Genomic DNA, 11,130 nt, shown 5'->3' on the forward strand with positions numbered 1-11,130 from the left:
GTGCGCAAAGTGCAAAGCATGACCGTGAACTCCAATGTGTTGATAGTGATATCAAAGCTACATCGTAGCTAGCTTAGCTTATGCATTTATGGAAACTACAGTTGTGCTCATCAAAATACCCTGGCATAATGTTTTTGCATGTGTGCGCGCTATTTTATACAGTATAATATTAAACAAGAGAAGGCCAAGTACCGACACTTGTGGGACTCCACACCTAACGTTACGTAACTCAGAGGTCGCATTGCCATGGATTACAAAGTATGTTTGCAATAAACGGTAAATTTGATACCGGCCTATAATTACAGAGACTTTCTGGGTCGAGGTTAGGTCGTTTAAGTAGAGGTTGAATAACAGCAGTTTTAAAAAGCTGATAAATTTATAATTATTCTTAACAAATATTGTTATTAGCCGGGCTGTCTTTATTAGCATCATGTGCTCGAAACAACCATGATATCGGTTGTGAAAAGGAACCTTTGTTGAAATTTACAAGCGAGCACCGTGCCAACTGCTAGGAAACCCAACCGAACAATATGGAGACGCACAACGTGATGACGTCACACGGGAACTATCTATTCTCTGTGATTGGCTGCCAACCCTACCTATCCGAAAACAGCTGGGATAGGATCCAGCACGCCCACGACCCTCGTGAGGAGTAGGCCAAACGGTTCGGATAATAAATGGATGGACGATGGTTATTATTGTCAGTTTTTTTTTTGCTGGCAGGACAAGTGATGTATCATGTGGGCTCATTTAGTAGCTTGCAGGTACAAGTGGTGCATCCAGAGCAACTTTTGCAGCTGGAGGTTTTCATCTCTTGTCTTGTGATCATGCAATGACTAACAGATGAGCAAAACAGATTTTGATAGTGAGAACAGAGCAAGAGGATTTGTCCTGACCGATATACGGACAAAAACAGGGGGGAGAGAGAGAGAAAGAGAGAGAGAGAGAGAGAGAGAGAGAGAGAGAGAGAGAGAGAGAGAGTACAGTACGTGAGGCTACATAGAACATTCATTTGATCATTTGAACATGGCCTCATTCAAACAGCACACTGTTTCATCAGCTTTCAGTCATCTTTTTGTTGTCTATTTTCAAAAATGAAACGTATTAACGTATTAATGAATTTTTACAAATGTAAATATGTATGGGATTATAGCCTTTTGACTAATTTGCAAGATGGTGTCCAAAGTGAAGAGAGGAGAGACTAAAAGCAAATCAAACAAAGATGTTTTAGTATAGGTTTTTTTTTTTTTTTTTTGCACATACCTGTCCACTCCAATTGGGCGTCCTTCAGTTTTTATACTTTTAACAGATCCTTGTTGGACAGGTTTGGATCAATACCAGCTTTCCATGCTTACTGTCCATGGAATTTATACATTCCCACATCTGCTCTCGGCTTTTAGGCTTCAATGAGGGAGTCACAGGGGCATCATAGTGCTCAGGACAGCAATCACAACATGGACAGAATCTGTTCACTATTTAGTGTGTCTTCTCAAGAAATATCAATATGTCAAGGATAAATATATACTTGAGACATATGAGCGAGCTTTTGTCAGAATGGACTTACATTTTGTACCTTTTGGTGAAATTACTGGATTCCCAGCAGGCACGTTTTGTTCCGAAGAATGTGGTATAAATATTGAGGAGTGTTTTTCATCACCACATTCGCCCCAACATTTTGCATTCTAAGACACAAATAGAAGGTCTCGGATTTCCTCAATTTTGCCACCTCATAATATGTCATCAATTAAAGAGCTTAATATGGAAAATGAATGAGAGAAATTGCTAGAAAAATGAAGAAAGAAAACTCAATGAATTATCCGTCACATCCATGACAGATAAACAGACAAACAAGCCAAAGGCTGAAGTAAAGTAAAGAGTACGGCCTACCATCTTGTGCCATCGTTGAAAACAACACCAGAGTTCTTCTTGCTTGGCTTTTTACCAAATACACTTTTCAATTTTATTGGAACTGTTGCCAGGGAACCATTAGTTCCAGGCTCTTTGCAAAATGTCAAAACCAACGAGTTTGCTGCTGACTGATCCAGCTGTCCAGAATCAGTTTGACACTTGGCAAAATGGCGTAACATTCCTGTTTTTTTTTTTACAACTCCAACCAGGTTTGCAATAATAGACAAGATAAGACAAGTATTCCCAAACCTTTATTGGGGTATGGCTCCAAATTTACACTTGAAAATCTCAACACACCAGAAAACAAAAAAACAAATCATATCAATTCTGAAATAATGATGTTCTTGTCTCAATATACTAGCAAATTTGCTGACTTTGTGTGAACAAAACTGTTATATTCACAGAAAGACATTATTTACATTGTGTTATATAAACTGTGTAACCCATATGGAAAGTACAGTTAAACTTTACTATTGAGTGCTATTTTGTCTTTACGGTTATTTATTTCATTTTTCCGCCTTGAATGGTTGAATTATGTGAATTATTTTTGAAGTGACTTTTATGGTTTTAAGTATCCACAAGATGGCACTTCATGCCAATACGGTGATATGCGCATTGCATGCTGGGAAAGACAGGAAAAGCTTGACGCTAACAAACTACGATACAGTCTAGAGAAAAGCTGAGAACATTTTTCTAAAGAAAAGTTTTTGGATTCCATACACTTGTTAAGTCGTTGATGGAAAGTTCCAGACTACTCTGCTTTTGATACCGAGTTGCTCCTGTGAGTGTAACTTTTAGCATGCTACGTTGCTAATGCTAGCGGCCGTGTAACTTTTCTGGGTATGTTTATGATTCCAAAGTCTTGAATTTTTTTATTTGTCATTTAAAACAAATCGGAGTAAGCTATAAATGTACAGCAACATTCAGTTTATTACATTTAGTTTAAGTTTTGTTTTTCTTTTCTGACTTTTGTAACGCATCTATCTCTGTATGAGAACTTCTAATTTTAACTGCGTCATTTCTGGATGTCGTGTCTAATGCCGGATGGTTAGAAATGCCGAGGGAGTAAGGTCAATTTGTGATTTGTACTCATTTGACAGATTTTTTAAAAATTTACATTATGCATTCATGTTGGGGTAATTACACAAATTGCTTCAAAGTCATGTGAATGGGAAAAGAGACTGTTTATTAGATAGATATCATTATCCTTTAAATTATGTAACATGTTTTATAAAGACTGTGAATGACACATCGATATCTCAATAGTTTATCATTTATTTTGTGACCAGTATTTGAAGTTACACTTTGGTTAAGAGAAATATAAAGAGAAATATAATACTGTACAGTAATTAATGATTGTATTATTAATTTCAATTTCTGACATGGCAGATTGGTTCTATGAGTGCTGGACCTACATTGGCGGGACAGTGTCGATTCAACCAGATTCTCTGTCTGATGCAAGGCAGAGCTACAAAGAATCTTAAAGCTTCATCTTCATCTTCATGGAGATTCACGCCTGGACCCAGATAAGCTCGAAACTGCGCAGCAGCACATACAAAACACATACAGTACATACTACCCAGGTAGCACACATACACACTAAACAAATGGACAAACATTATGTTAATTGTGCAGGGTAAAACTGTGTACAGCAGAAAGCTGTGAAGGGACCCAGTATTTCCTCTAGGATTTTTTTCAGCAGCGGGGACAGGCCAACTTTGGGTTGTGAAAAATCGTTTGATTTTTTTTTTTTCCCCCACGTCGTGCCCAGAGTGGCGGGGCCCGACCGAAATTAATTTGTCAAGGGAGTGGGGTCGGTGGTGTCTGCAGGGCTCTACACTAACTTTTAAATGTTAATGTTTTCAGTTGGTATCACTGCACAGGATTTGGTCGCACCATTTTTGGGGAGGTGCAGCATGGCCATATTTGCTGGTGTACAATCGTCTCAATTTGCATACCGTAGGTTCATTTGACGTAAAGATTGACAGTGACTCAAGATGTATTTGCAAGATATTTTACTGTAACAAGAACTGTCTGCATGCAACAAACAGCGGCTGGCAAAACAAGTCAATTATTTTATATAACTTGTAAAGAAGGGAAAGGAAACAATGCTTTTCTTTATGTGATCATTATTTTGTTCAACACAGGGTCCAGCTCTTATAGTGAGGCCTTCCAACCATTTTCCCCTTGGGATAACCACACAATTGTCATTGAAGCTCAGATGACTGATAAAAATAAAACTGCTATTCTATAACTCTGAATATTATTATTGTTCAGTGTTTGCCTGCTGTTGAAAGGGGGCTAATGTAAAGGCACTCCAGTTTTTTATAAGAATTATGTATAAGAAAGAAACGTTTATTCTTTATGAATAGTGAATGGAAGCCTAGTTATTCGATTAGGTGTTGTAAACATAAGTGACTAGATGTACCATTGATTGTAATTAGGTCAAATAGCCAAGTGATTTCACCCCCATCATTCCTCTTGATATATGTCAGCTTTTATAGATTGATAGAAAACCCACATTGTTGACATACTGTATTTGCAATTGTTAACGTTTAATGCATTGATGGACTTCTTTCTGTGTGAGTATGAAATGTCCGACTGCAAATGAAGACATTTACATTCCTTTTTTTTTTCTGAAAAAAGGAAGAAAAAAAAAGACATTTATATTCCATTAGCGGCTAACTGCTAACGCCGGAGTTTTGTGCCAGCCGTATCATAAAATGACAGCGTGATTACATAGCGGTTTCTTGGTGTCCTTAATTAGCGATTGAATATGATTTCAGGATGCCGTTGTGTTGATCTTGGTTATCGAGAGTTGCTCCACCACACGGGAGGAAAAAAGAAACATCCACGAAATACCGTTTCCTCCTGTAAACATCATTAAGCATATAATTTATACGTGTCTTCAAGCAAGTTGTGGAAACTTCATTTCCATTGCATCTTTAAAACAAGGGCACTATCTAGAGGAGGCCATTTAGTCAGTTTTAAGGGTTTGTTAAGTGATGATCTTTTAAATGTAATGGTCTTTAAATTATATGACACAAGGAGGAAACATCCAGTAAAAATACGTTTTACTTTTACTCGTGAAGTACATCTTAGAGCCTGTACTTTTAAAACAACTTTTACTTGAGTAATTATTTGAATAAGTACTTTTACATTTACCAAAGTAATTTTTTTATGCAAGTATTTGTACTTTTACTTATTACAGAATGTCAGTACTTTTCCCATCTCGGATTAAAATGTGCACTTGCGGCTAGCGAACGGAACGGATGATTTTATTACTATTATTATTTTTATTTTATTTTATTATTATTATTATTATTTTAACCAGCAAACACTGTAAAGTTGACGCATTTGTGGTAAAGTGGTTGCAGTGTCGAGCCCTGCTGTCTGGCTGTCTTTTTAACCATCTGTCCGGTGTAACACTGCGTGGCTGCTCTCCTCTCCAGCCCCCAACTGCTTTCATTGGAAATTTGAAGGAGCGGCGGCTAAGATTTAGGAATGGCGGGGCGCCGCCGCTCAATGAATAGAACAGAATCGCTGCCACCATTTAAGTTTGGTTTTCGTGTCAGGAATCTGATAATTCATGATTTTTGAGTTTGTAAAGAGAAATTACATTTTGTGTTAATCTTTTCACACTAACGCTTCCTTTGCTCCTTGAGTTGAACCTGAGACACCAGTAAGTTATTGCGGTTTGCTGAGCAATATCTACTTAATAATGATATTTACATTAAATACAGTTACAATGGCAACAGGTGGATGCACAGGTTTGTTGTACCATCTGCCATCGAATAGACTTTTTGTCATTCGAAGCGGCTCCTCTCATTCGCCTTTAAATTCAGTGCAGGTACGTTGTACTTTTCGGAAGCATAAATGGACTCACTGAAGTCCATGCAAGAGATGGACGTGCAAAGTATTTATCAAGGCAACTGCAAGAAGATCTTCACTTGCAGATGATGTAAAGTGGCCGCTGTTAAGTTGCAGTCAGCATGGAGACCGACTTCCACTCTACCCTGATAATGCGGAGTCTGACAAAGTCGACAGCACAGAATTTATTCTCACGCAAAGGGCAATAAATTAAAGCAAGATCAGAGCAATCTCCATTGAGAGAATTGATTTTCTCTAGGCAAGCATCACCATTTGTATTCTTAATACACAATAATGCGACATTTCTTCAGTAAAATCAAATTTTCCTTTTCTCAGTGAATTGGTTTTGTGATGGGGTGAGTTACAAGGTTGTCTTCTACCTTTACGTGGTCTGCCTCTCACCAGCTGCATGATCTACAGTCCTTTTAATACTGACAGACTACCCTGAACTGACTGACATTTTAAAGCAAGGCCTGGTTTGTAATGAATTCTTTAACCCACATGTGGGTTGCAGAAATGATCAATTACAGATATAAGAACATTTCTAAATTCGGCGCTAAAAAGGAAAAAATGCTTGTCAAGTCAGAGTCCAAATGTTCATGCGTGATACTTCCTACGGTTTAATCATGACTGACGAATGAATCCCAGCTAAATAGAACTTCAAAAACATTTTTTTTTGAAGTCTTTACTTTGATAAACAAGCCAAAGCAAGGAACATTAAAACTCCATGCTGTGCTTTTTTTGGTATGATTCAATGGAGAAGCTCTTCACAGTATTGTGTACAATCAAGTAAGTTAAAATAATAATTATAATAATGTGCTGCAATGTATGTATGTATATTTGCATGTACTGTATGTATTTTGCCAAATTATGTCATACTATATTATGTAGAGCAGTCCAGCCTGTTTTCTATGTCGAGAGATCAGTTTAATAAACTCACTCAATTGTGCAGTTGATGGTTGGCAAAATCACAACTGTGGTTCTGACGTCACTTTGTCTCACAGACCAAAAACTGCTCAACTCGGAATTTCATTTCATACAAAGTGCTGTACATGGAGTAAAAATCAGTCATGGAATAAAACAAACCATATAAATGAATAATTATGTTAAGTGGGTAAATGAATAAGTCAATAAAATAACACAAGTAGGTCAGTAAATAAGTAAATAATAAATTAATAACAAAATACAGCAGGTACCATAAAACATTGAAACAATCATGAGTCTCATGCCGAGTCAAACGCCAAAGAACAAAGATTGTGTTTTAAGAGTGGGTAGAGAGGGAGGTTGCCTAATATTTAACGGAAGGCCATTCCAAAATCCATGGGGAGAGATTTGTCTAAATTTCTAGAGAAGAAAATAATGTGCTGTTAAGCATAATTTAAATTTAAGTAAAAAGAAAAAAAGTTGATTATCTAGAAATGAAAGTGATCATTAGTAAGTGAAAATATATTTTTAATGTCTTGTGTTTTCATTATTTTTATTTTATTTTTTACCATGCAAACATATTATTTTTATCCAAATACCTGATTATTCAATAGAATTTCCCATACGATATTTGAATACCAAAATATTCGATAGCTGCAACAGTGGAGGGGACTGCAACCCGCAGTGCTAAAATGTACTATACATAATATAAATGGATAATGCAGTGTTGACGTTTCAGCTGTGCATATAATGTGGCCAAGGCTCGCCTGATTCCAAGCTCTACATAGTTTAAGAAAATAGATGATCACCAAATGCCACTTTTATGTACAAAATGCCATTACAACGGGCATAATTAATAACATTATTCTTTGTCTCGCCCGCCTCGGCAAACTCGGCCGTACCTTCCACGGAGACTGCTGGCTAGCCACTCGCGAAAGCAGCGTGGCAGGCCCCGATCGAGCGGCGATTGGACCTTTGCGAAAAACAGAGCAAAGGTCCCCGCTTGGCCGGCGGTGAGACCAACCAGCCCCCGCTCTATCTCGCCCCGACGTGGGCGAGGCAGCGAGCCGGTGGCAAGATGGCGGCTTTCGCGAGCTGGCGACGCGGAGCCCGCCTTTCTGCCAAATGGCTTCTGATGTTCCCCCAGTGCAATTTTGACTGCCATTGGCTGCGCCAACGTAGCAAAGGGGAAATATTATTTACCTCACCATTCCCTGATTCACTTCGTCATTGGAGACGTGAATTTGCGCATGCTCTGGAGATAAGCCTCTGTGGATCGGGGGGTGGATCGGGACTATTTTGACAGATACCAGATCCATTTTTTCCCCCAATATCTGGGCTGATACCCAATCCATGTATCAGATCGGAGCATCCCTACTGCGGATGTGACGTCGTGTGCATTGTTTACATGACGAAGGGAGCGTGCATTTTCATTTTCCGTCAACAGGTGACAGTAGCGATTTGAAATTGATTTTCTGCGTTCACTAGCTGTAAACTTGGAAGGAAATGCTTGCTTCTATTGATCCCTCTTTAGCAAATGGACATAAAGTAGTTGATAGTGAGACTTATTGACTTATTCAAGGATCTAATTATGTCATATGAAATATTTTACTTTGATTTATATCTATCCATAATATATCTATACAGCATAGTTAGTTTTGCTGTTAGCATAATACTGCTATTATTGTCCATTGGGGCATAAAAAAAAAAACTATACATGTATATAGATAGGTCTGATGCCACTGAACATTTTGAGCGGTTGAAAGTGAAAAAAAGTTCTCAGTACAACTAAGTTATCCCACTTCAAAGGAAAAGCCCGATTTGGGACAAAATTACAAGAATTTTAAGCTATTCAGAAAAATGCCATTGTGTAAAAACTGGGCATGCATAAAAAAAATCTATTGTTATGACTTATGGACTTGTTTGAGCCTCTAACTATGTCAAATGAAATATTCAAATTAGTCTTTTATTTTATATATATATATATATATATATACACAGCATAGTTAGTCTTGCTATTAGCATAATACTGCTATTATTGCCCATCGGGGGCATTAAAAAATAAAGATAAAAACTATGTATGTATAGATAGGTCTGATGCCAGTGAACATTTTGAGCGGTTGAAAGTGAAAAAAATATTCACAAATGACGAAGTTATCACACTTCAAAGGAAAAGTCTGATTTTGGCAAAAATCACAAGAATTTAATCAAAACAAAATAACGGGCACGGGTTAAACGTTCAAGAGCATAACCCGCCACACGCTCCGTAACCTGTGCAACACTTACAAGCTTGTAATCTTGGCAATGCTAATGAAAGACAAAAAAGTAAAACATAGCAGATGTCCACACACAGATGGGATTGATATTAGCGGGGCTCCAGGTGACATGCTTTAGTGCAAAAAACCTCCCCCAATAAACAGATGTACGTTTATGTGCTTGGAGTGGGTGGTGTGTGTTGGTGTGTCAGCAGAAGAGGCATTAGTATTTGGGGAGAGATTTGTCTCAAAATTATAAAAAAAAAATTTCTTCTACTCTGGTAAAGCAGCAGCGGACATGTCACCCTTTACACATGATGACTATGTAGCGTTAAAGTGCTTTGCAAGCTTGATGGACCTCACCATTAGTATGTCTCACACCGTTTCTTTAATGTGGAACACATTCAGTAGATTTTGGCCATCTGATTAATTGGTCTGACATAGGCTCTAAAATAGGAGAATTCATTTGGAACAAGAAAAGTAAAAAGTGTTGGTGACATTTTTATTTTGGGTGGAGCTAAGATTTTCAGGAAAAAGGGGATTATTTCTTAGATCAAATTTACCGTTGAGGAAGCTTATTGTTTTTCATTAATATGGAACATCAACATATTAGGATGTAGTTTTTACGTCTTTAATCTACCAGTGACATTCATCATTAATCAGGTGACTGCTTGGCACTTGAAGGAAAACAATTTATCAGATGAACTGCATTTGACAAACTTAAAAATGACATAACACTGTAAAGTTGTATCCAAAATGTAGTCTTTATTGACACAAGAAATATTCACATTTAAGGAAGTTCCTTTTTTAGATTGACTTACACTAAAGTAATTTATTGAATAATTGTTGGTCAACAACCCTTGCCCTGTTAAACGTGACCCGGTGTTGTGACTGAGGCTTATTCCTTCACGGTTGTTTATTGATGACTGGAAAGTTCCAGTATTGGACAACAGGAAATGCCACAGTTGGATATTTTCTGCAGGCTACACGACTGCGATCCTTTATGATGGTCACAGAAGTCGTTCAGAAATGGTCATCGTAGGATTTTTCGGGTTTCCTGTGGTTAGTGTCAACCTACATTTTATGTGCGTGTGAGAACTTTGCTTCCATTATGTGGCACAATGTAAAACAAACGGATAATTAAAGATTTTTTTTTTTGCCAAGATGATGCACACTCATTTACTACTTCATGTAAAAAGTCATAAATATCAGAACATTTTTGTGTTGTTTAGAAGATACACATCTATAATTCGAATTTACTCTGGTGTTTTCTAATTTTATGGGCAAGCCCCACTGATGTGCATTCTCAGCCACAGCATGAGCTCCACAATGTAAGAGACCCAACACACCATATAATGCAAAAACTGCCTCAATTTATCATATTGTTTAATATATGCAGTACCTGTTTGGTGAATATTTCTATTGTTGTAAGTCCAGAATTTCTAATGGAGCTTTTCATCTCATTTGACTGTGCAGTTGTACCTAATGCTATGGCCAATGAGTGAATGCAATATTCATGTGTAAAGTAATATTGCAAATACATAGTTTTTTTTTTTTTTTTTTTTTTAAATATTACATCTTTTATAATTTATTAATGTTTTAGCTTTTCTTTGCCCTTGCAGGAAGTTAGGATCAGGGAATGTCGTTAATATAAGATCATATTGTATTGAACGGTTTGGGTTTCTGCAGAAGCTGGAGGTTAGCAACATGATTTTCCATCGCTGTCCTTTGCCCTCTCTCACACAAAATCTTCTCACCCCCGTAAGAGGGAATTTTTCAATTGCTCTCAAGCTCAGGCATGATGCAAAGTGATCCATCGAAAGCTTCTGGATGAGTTATTACAGAAAAAAAAGCATGAGCCAAGAAGTCAAGGCAACATTAGGGAATGTATAATTGCAACAATTTGACAAGCCTTCCATTCTGCCTTTCTTTGTTATTTACTTACTGCAGTAAAAAGTCAAATGTCAGGCTTGGACTAACACATTTTCCCGACAAATCTTGTCCAGCCTCTCAAGCGCTTGACTCTGAACCAACAAACCTTTTCAACCTACAAATGAGTGTTTGTAACCAATAAGAGAATATTCGCACTGTTTCTCGAATACAGCTGAAATTCTTTGTCCTTTTTCAACATCCTCCTGCACCCAAAACTGGATTAGTAATGTGGGATGTTAAA

The 11,130-nt window shown here is 37.5% G+C and overlaps 1 long non-coding RNA gene across 1 annotated transcript; it reads left to right on the forward strand.

The window, feature by feature from the left end:
* The first annotated feature begins 2,523 nt into the window (after positions 1–2,523).
* LOC144058287 (uncharacterized) lies at positions 2,524–4,169 on the forward strand. Its single transcript, XR_013295413.1, has 2 exons — positions 2,524–2,689; positions 3,298–4,169. It is a non-coding gene; the product is annotated as an uncharacterized LOC144058287 (long non-coding RNA).
* Positions 4,170–11,130: the final 6,961 nt, after the last annotated feature.

The sequence above is a fragment of the Vanacampus margaritifer genome, chromosome 1, assembly GCF_051991255.1.
Source record: "Vanacampus margaritifer isolate UIUO_Vmar chromosome 1, RoL_Vmar_1.0, whole genome shotgun sequence".
In the NCBI taxonomy this organism is placed as follows: Eukaryota; Metazoa; Chordata; class Actinopteri; order Syngnathiformes; family Syngnathidae; genus Vanacampus; species Vanacampus margaritifer.